This window comes from Dioscorea cayenensis, chromosome 18 (assembly GCF_009730915.1).
Source record: "Dioscorea cayenensis subsp. rotundata cultivar TDr96_F1 chromosome 18, TDr96_F1_v2_PseudoChromosome.rev07_lg8_w22 25.fasta, whole genome shotgun sequence".
In the NCBI taxonomy this organism is placed as follows: Eukaryota; Viridiplantae; Streptophyta; class Magnoliopsida; order Dioscoreales; family Dioscoreaceae; genus Dioscorea; species Dioscorea cayenensis.
The window spans coordinates 9,793,667-9,802,065 of NC_052488.1; the positions used below are offsets into that span (position 1 = coordinate 9,793,667).

Below are 8,399 nucleotides of genomic sequence, written 5' to 3' on the forward strand. Positions count from 1 at the left end.
AACTAAGGAAGAAAAGCTGAAGTTTGCAAAGAAATCTTTGAGTCGCTACAGTACCAAAACTATAGTACTGTATCTCATTAAGGCACACACCAATGTACATAAAGGTATATAGTACTAAGGCACATCGAGTGTTAGACAAAATGCACAAAAGACAACAAATATACAGTAATAAGAGCAAGAACGGCACAATACCAAGGAAATAAAACTATTTAGAAATTAAGCCCTATACTCAGAACTAACGCCCCCGATACTGCCTTCTATAATATAATTCCTTTGCTCAACTTCCACACCATAGTGAAGAACCGCATGTGCATCATCATAGGTTATTGTCATCTCTCTAGTTATTCCATATCATCTACGTAATTTGGGCATATACTGTGGTTTTATGTGATACTGCTCCACGTAAATGTCTCGTCATTCAGATGCAACGATCATGGTAAAATCTCTAGGTCTCATACTCACCACCAAGTGTGTCTATGGCACTAAAACATAAGTATAAGTTCACTCTTACCTGCCAGGTTCTTTGTTGAGTTATCAGTCAGTGTCACATTTGAGATTTCTTTGGAAAGTTCTAAAACTTCATTTTGCTCATCCACAGTAGTAGTAATGGCAATAGCAGAAGCCTCGACTTGAGCTGCTTCTTCCTCCTTCATTTGTTCTTCTAACAGGTGGTTCTCCACTCTTAATCTATCATATCTCGGAGGAGGTAACCTTCTTTGTCGCCTTGGTGTCATGTTTACTAATTCTGCAAGTGAGTCAATCCTTTTCAAATAAAATCTTTGATCTTGCTTCTATTTTAAGGGTAAGTTTTAGGAGTATAGACTATGAGGTCTATAGTGCAATTCTAGGAGTAGGCATCCCAAGCACTATCGAACCACATTACGCTATCGGCTCCCACGCTTCAATCAATAATCTAAATAACTCAAACAAGACACACACATCCTTGTGATGGTGTCAATCTTTGAAGTCTAAAATTAACTCTATCTTTCATCCTACTCTAAAACTTGAGAAAATCTACATGGCGATGATAAGGCAAGTACTCTTGTCCTGAGATATTGATTCCACTATAGCTCAATATTTCCATCCACACTCAACTACTCTTATCTCTGTCGAATACAAATCAAGATTTGGCATTGTCATATCAAACACAAACATCAAAATACTAGGCTCCTGCCTAAGTGGTTAAGGGAAAAGAATGGAGATGACTAACAACGCCCTTTTGCGTGTGTACCGCAAGTGCACGGGTTTGTCGAAGTAATACTACCACGGTGAGTGGGTAGTCGAATCCATAGAGAAGAGTGATCAGAAACACAAAGATTGCTATTTAACTAGAATAAGGATGAATTAATAGTGATGTGAATAAGAATCAATGCAAATAGAAATAAGAAAAGAAGAAGGAGGCGCAAATAAAAGATAGGAGAGGCAATTGATGATAAATGGGGCACCTAGACATTGCTCACCCCAGGACTATTGTGTTAAGTACAAGACTAATCATTATGCTTCCTAACTAATGTATAATGAGTCATGGAGATCCTTAAACACATGTTCCTAAAACTTAAGGTCAACCGTGACTAACCCTACACTATGCCCCGGTGGAGAAATCTTTTAGTCTCGACACCTCACACTGTGTTAGGTTGCTTTAGGTTCTAGGGATTCCAAGTTATAAACCCTATTCCATAAAATAGATCTAACCCTTTGGTTGAGGCGAAAGAACCCTAGTCACAATTAAGCCCCATATACTAAGGATTACTTCAACGCTTCACTCTGTCGCTTGCGCAACTAAGCCCCAGCGGAGTTCGTCTCTTCGCACTTCACTCTATTGTGACTACAAAGAACTCTTGGAATGTGGAGGTAGAATAAATCACACGGGAGGGGAAAGGGGACGCTCCGCTACCTCTCAACTCACCCTCTCAACGCTCTCCAATCTAGCATTGTCTAACCCTCATGGTGTGTTACTCATCCACAAGGATTACCAACATGGATTCTCAACCCTAGTCTCACTCTAAGAGAAAATCAACTCAGCAATCATTCAAGATTGGAACTCAATTAAAACATCAATTAAAGAAAGCATAATAAAAGGTCAAAGTAACAACATCATCCTAGGGTTTACAAGTCCAAGTACCCACTAGGGGTTTAGCTCTCCATGGAGCAAAATACAATCAATAATGAAATCAAAAGTAAAAATATGTAATCCATGAATAAAACCCCCTTGGTGTTCATGTCGATGGTCTTGTGGAGTAGCCGCATCTTCTCCAAAGGTCCCCTCGTCAAGCCTACGGCACATCTCGCCGGATTGATGCCGATGAAAGCTCCCCAATAACTTTCTTCTGAAGAAAACGCGATGTCAAAAGCTGTAAACCCCTCCAAAAACCTAGCCAAAGCCTCTCCAAACCCTATCCGCGGACGCCTCCAAAGTTGGAGAAAAGATAGCCAAAAGATGGAAAAAAAAATTTCTGAAATTGGGCTGAAATCATGACTTAAATAGGGCTGGAATCGGGCATCCACACGCTACAGTACAGTAAATTGCTACAGTGTCTACTACAGTAAATCGATTTTCTGCATCATGTGAATATTAACCTGCTGCAGTGATTTGCTACAGTGCTCCGCCAAAATACTCCTATATCCACACTTTTCATCGAGGCAACATAAAGGGGCACACGTCCATGCATCTTCAAATAAAAGCACATTTGATGACATTTTGCTAGCTTTGCACAAGTCGCAACACATGAGTGTGACTACCTTTGTGCCCCTCCTATTTGCATATTTCCTTGAACACAATGGAGTTGGCACACACTCACATGTCTTTGAGCACAACTTGTGTCTTCACGTTTGTTCATTCCAAGATTCCATCAACCAAAGTGCAAACACAATCTACTTTGGCTTCTTTCTTCTATACTTGTCTCCACAACCCTACATGCACAAAAGAACACAAATACACATGTATTAGCGATAAAATGTGCTCATCGTAAGAAAAGAATACTTCGTATTACTAATACACAAGCACTTATCAATGACACTCCACACTACACCCTCTTAGGAAAGGTAGGATTAGGCTAGGCTCAACATTGAGACAAATTAGACCAGTTCATACCAAAATACAAAACCAAGTCACTCTAATGGTAGACAAGTTAAACCAATCCAAAATTTAACTTCAGAATAAGAGTTGGGGAAATTGAGCTAACATTATTGCTACATTATCAGGTGGGCTCTATGTGGCCCATAAACCCAAACTATACGAAGTGTATCTTTGGACTACCTCAAGCCTTATTTGAAATATTTAACTCAATCACCAGTATAAACTTCCACAAAAGTTTGTTTAAATTCATCAAAGCCATAGGTACATATATATTCTGATTTCTTTAACTTTTCTCTATATCTATAACTTAACCAAGTCCCTTTACACATTTACTAAGTTTAATCATAAATTCTCTTGCACTTTTATCTCTTAACAATTCATCAGTCACTCTAAACGTAATATCTCCAATGATACCACACATAATTTCTCCTTCTAGTCATATTGACACATTTATAAGTTCACAAATACACTCTTCATTTTTTCCCCCAAAACTTCTTTCATTAAAGTTATTTTTAAACAACTCCCAAATACTACAAATTTATCAACATAACAAGGTTCCCGACTTCAAATGTCCAATAACAACATTTTTTGCATTCACATCTACTCAAATTCTTCTAACCATACCTGTAATCAAATTAATATCATTCTTTTACCATACTTTCTCATAGTCACTTGGTTGTTGATTACATATTATACTCAAAGTATTATATCAAACACCTTGCTTGCATCCACCAAGTTTCATCTCATTGACTCTAACATAACTCACTAATATGATACTTTTACATTTATTGCTCTTCAAGAAATTTTTGTCCAACTCAAAATGAACAAATTACCCTATCTAATACATAAGTACCACTTAATTCTCTTCCAAAGATCACAGTAGACCTAACCCTCAAGGGTCTTCAAAGGTCACAAACCTAAGAACATCAAATATGAAGTTTCTTATACAACACATAATAAACCTTGGCGAACAGAATAATAAGAGGTCAAAGTAATTAAAGTAAATCAAATTGAGAATACCAGACAAAATCATCCAATAAATTGATGGAGATTCCCCAATTAAACAAGGTATGATACCCCATCAAGACAACACAAGAATTTCAACAATACCATACCAAATCAACATTGAAACATAATAATGCATGAGTGGGTGTCGTGCTAACAAAGTTAACTAGGAAGAATACCAAAACAATCCCTAGATTATACTTCTACATGCATATGTACTATATATTTGACCTTAACGGATAATAAATGATTAAAGTCTCAAACCCAATCGTTAACCAGACTCAAGGGACACGATTAATGAACAGACTACAGGCCTAGGTTATCCGACTAAATCTAAAACTCTAGCTCTGATACCATTAAGAATGCAAAGTGTTCTTTCCTTACGATGAGCATTACTTTTATCAGGTTTAACATGTGCATTTGTATTCTTTTGCACGTGTAGGGTTGTGAAGCTAAATATTAAGAAAAGAAGCCAAAAGTAGATCGTGAACGCACTATTTGGTAGAATCTTGGAATGAACAAACACAAAGACACAAGTGGGGCTCTAAGATACGTGAATGTGTGCCAACCTTCATGTATTCAAGTCATTACAATGAGTTGGAGGGGCACGAAGGCAGTCACATTTGCGTATCCCGACTTGTGCATTAATAGCAAGATCTTCACCAATAAGGCCTTTGATTGAAGAAGAGTTGCGATCTACGGCATAAACGTGTGCCCGTTTATGTTACCTCGATGAAAAGTGTGGAATTGAGAGTGTTTAGGCGGAGTTCTGCAGCAAGTATTATAGCAAATCACTGTAGCAATATACTATAGCAGTTACTGTTCACAATCGGCCAAAAATCAGGTTTCCAGAGAATCCACACGGGCGTATGGAAATTCCCCACCCCCGTGAGAAAATTCCACAGGCCCGTGTGGAGAATCCACAAGGGCGTGTGGATACCTGATTCCAGCCCTATTTAAGCAACGATTCAGCCCGATTTTAAGAGGAATCTTTCACCCTTCTCTCCAACTTTTCTCCATCTTTTGAAAGGCCGTCGGCTAGGTTTTTGAGAGGCTTTTGACAAGTCTTTGGAGTGGTCCTATGGATTCGACACCGCACTTCTCTTGGAAAATAGTTATCAGGGGAGCTTTCGCTGGCACCGATCCGGCGAGGTGTGCCCTAGGCCTGACAAGGGACCTTTGGAAAAGAAGAGGCTACTCCACAATACCATCGACACGAATACCGAGGGGGTTTTCCTATGGATTACTTGTTTATACTTTCGATTTCATTATTGATTGTATCTTGCTCCATGGAGAGCTAAACCCCCTAATAGGTATTTGGATTTTGTAAACCCTAGGATGTTAATGTTTGTTTGACCTTTTATTATGCCTTTCTTATTTAATGTTTTTAATTGAGCTCACTACACCATAATGGGTCTTTAGCGGCATTAATTTTGCGGCGTTTTTTTCCAAACGCCACTATATTTATGACTTTAGCGGCGTTTTTCCATAAACGCCACTAAAAAAATAATTTACCGGCGTTTTTCTGCAAGTGCCACTAAAGTACTGTAATTTAGCGGCGTTTTTGTAAAACACGCTGCTAAATTCTAGATGTTATTACTAAAATTTATATTTAGCGGCGTTTTTTACTAAAACACCACTAAAGTCATAATACTATTAAATTTCAAAGCACAAAATTTATCTTTATCGCCGTTTTTATAATAAACGCCACTAAAGTAATGTAATTAGTATCGTTTTTAGAAAACACACCACTAAATTCCTGATATAATAAAATTTGAAACTAATAAAATTTATATTTAGCGGCGTTTTTTTAAAACGCCATAAAAGTACTGTACTTAAGCGTCATTTATGACTAAAAATGCCGCTAAAGTTATGATATAATTAAATTTTTAAAAGCCAAAAAATTTAGATTTAGCGGCGTTTTTTCAAAAACGCCGCGAGATGGTAAAAAAATTTTTATTTGAAAATTTATAAAATTGAAAATTCCGTGTCATTTGTCTCATAAAAACACCGTGAAAATCTATTTTTTTAATTTAAAAATTACAAAATTAAACTTTAGCGGCGTTTATGCATAAAAACGCCGCCAAAATTTATTTTTTTTGAAAATTCAAAATTTGCGCCGTCTTTTTCGAGAAATTTGAGTTTGGCGCCATTAATTTTAAAATTCTTATTTAGCGGCATTTTTTAAGAAAAACGTCGCTAAATACCATCAGTTTTTATTTTCTATAAATACCATCAGTTTTTATTGTGGATGGGTGGCACGCCATGAGGGTTAGACAAAAGTAGATTGGAGAGGGTTGAGAGAGTGAGTCGAGAGGTAGTGGAGTGTCTCCTTTCCCCTCCAGTGTGATTTATCCTACCTCCAATTCCTAGAGTTCTTTGCGGTTACAATACAGTGAAGAACTAAAGGATGAACTCCGCTGGGGCTTAGTTGCGAGAGCAACAGAGTGAAGCCTTGAAGTGACTTTAGTATCTGGGGCTTAACTATGACTAGGGGTCTTTCGCTTGGACCAAAGGGTTAGATCTACACATAGGAATAGGTTTTATCACTTGAAATCCCTAGAACTCCATGCAACTTTGCACAGTGTGAGATGTTGAGATTGAGCGATTTCTCCGCCGGGACATATTGTAGAGTTAGTCACGGTTGACCTTAGGTTTGGGACCGTGTGCTTTAGGATTTTCATGACTCATTAAGCGTTAGTTAGGAAGCATAATAGTAGGTCTTGCACATGAAACATTAGTCCTAGGGGAGCATTGTCCGAGTACCCCACTTCTATTGATTGTTTTTCCGCTCACTTACTTGGGCCTCTCGTTCTTGTTTCTTTTGTTTCTGCTTACATTACACTTTATCAACTCATTCATTATTCATCTTCGCTTGGTTAAGTAGCAATTTTAGTATTTTTATCCCCTACTCCCTGTGGATACGATACCCCACTCACCTGGGATTTATTACTTCAACAAACCCGTGCACTTGCGGGTCACACGCAAGAGGCGTTGCTAAGTTTTTAGACCCATTGCCTGGGAGTAGGCATTTAGAGATACTTTGCACTTTGTTATCTTAGCCATTCATCATTCATTCTACTTCACATCTTATTCTATCATCGTTCTGATTTATTTTCTTTATTTTGGTACAGCTCTAAGTTATGACCCAAGGGAACCCTTTGATAGTAATTGAAGGTGATCCTGAACTTGAACGTACACTCAGAAGAAAGGGTAAAGAACCTGTGCAAGAACCGTTGAATCTAGCTAAAGTGGAAGTTGAAGGGTCTAACAACATGGCAAAACAGAATGAACAACAGAGAACACTTTCAGAATATGCCAGACCATCAGTATTGGGGACACAATCTAGTATTGTGCGGCCCCCGATTACAGCTCCGAACTTTAAGCTAAAGCTAGCATTCATCCAAATGATACAGCAGTCGGCGCAGTTCAATGGTTTGGCCGATGAGGATCCAAACAACCATATTGAAAACTTCTTGAAAGTTTGTGACATTCTCTCTAAAAGGAAGAGCAAAGCAATGGCAACATTCTTTACCACGAGCATCCATCATGACGTGGAATGAAATGGTCGAAGCTTTTCTTGCAAGATACTTCCCCCCAGGGAAATCGGTGAAGCTTCGTAATGAAATATCGTCGTTTGTTCAGATGGAGCTTGAATCCTTGATTGAGACATGGGAGCGATTCAAGGACCTTTTGCGAAATTGTTCACAGCATGGTTTCGCCGAATGGATGATCATTCAGACTTTTTGCAATGGGTTGAATCCAAGTACAAGACAACTTCTAAATGGCGGTGCAGGAGGTAAAATAGTGAACAAGACCCCTAAAGAAGCCCGATAGTTGGTAGAGAAAATGGCCATGAATAGCTACCAATGGAATGCAAGGGAAAAGAAGAAAGTGGCCGGACTCCATGAAATTGATGCGGTTACATCCTTAGCAGCCCAAGTAGAGGCATTGAGCTGGAAATTAGATACATTGACTTCACCGAGGGTGGCCGCAGTCACGAGTTGTGATGGTTGTGGGGGTTCACATATACCATCGTATTGTCCTATTTTAATTGCTACTTCAGCCCCGACTGAACAAGTAGACTTTGTGGGCAATTCAGGAAGGGTACAAGGTAATCCTTATAGCAACACCTACAACCAAGGGTGGAGGAACCACCCCAATTTCTCATGGAGTAACCAAGGGCAGCAGAAGGCCATAGCACCACCGGGTTTTCAATAACAACAGCAAGCCCCGAATATGGAGAATAGAGTTTCAGGCTTGGAAACTCGGATGACCGACTTAGAGAAAGCCTTGACTAGATTTGTGCAATCATCGA

General features: G+C 38.8%; 1 non-coding gene across 1 annotated transcript; it reads right to left on the minus strand.

Annotated features, from left to right (window-relative positions):
* Window positions 1-7,693: 7,693 nt before the first annotated feature.
* LOC120283090 lies at window positions 7,694-7,800 on the minus strand. The gene has a single exon (XR_005543091.1). It is a non-coding gene; the product is annotated as a small nucleolar RNA R71 (small nucleolar RNA).
* Between the last annotated feature and the right edge of the window lie 599 nt (window positions 7,801-8,399).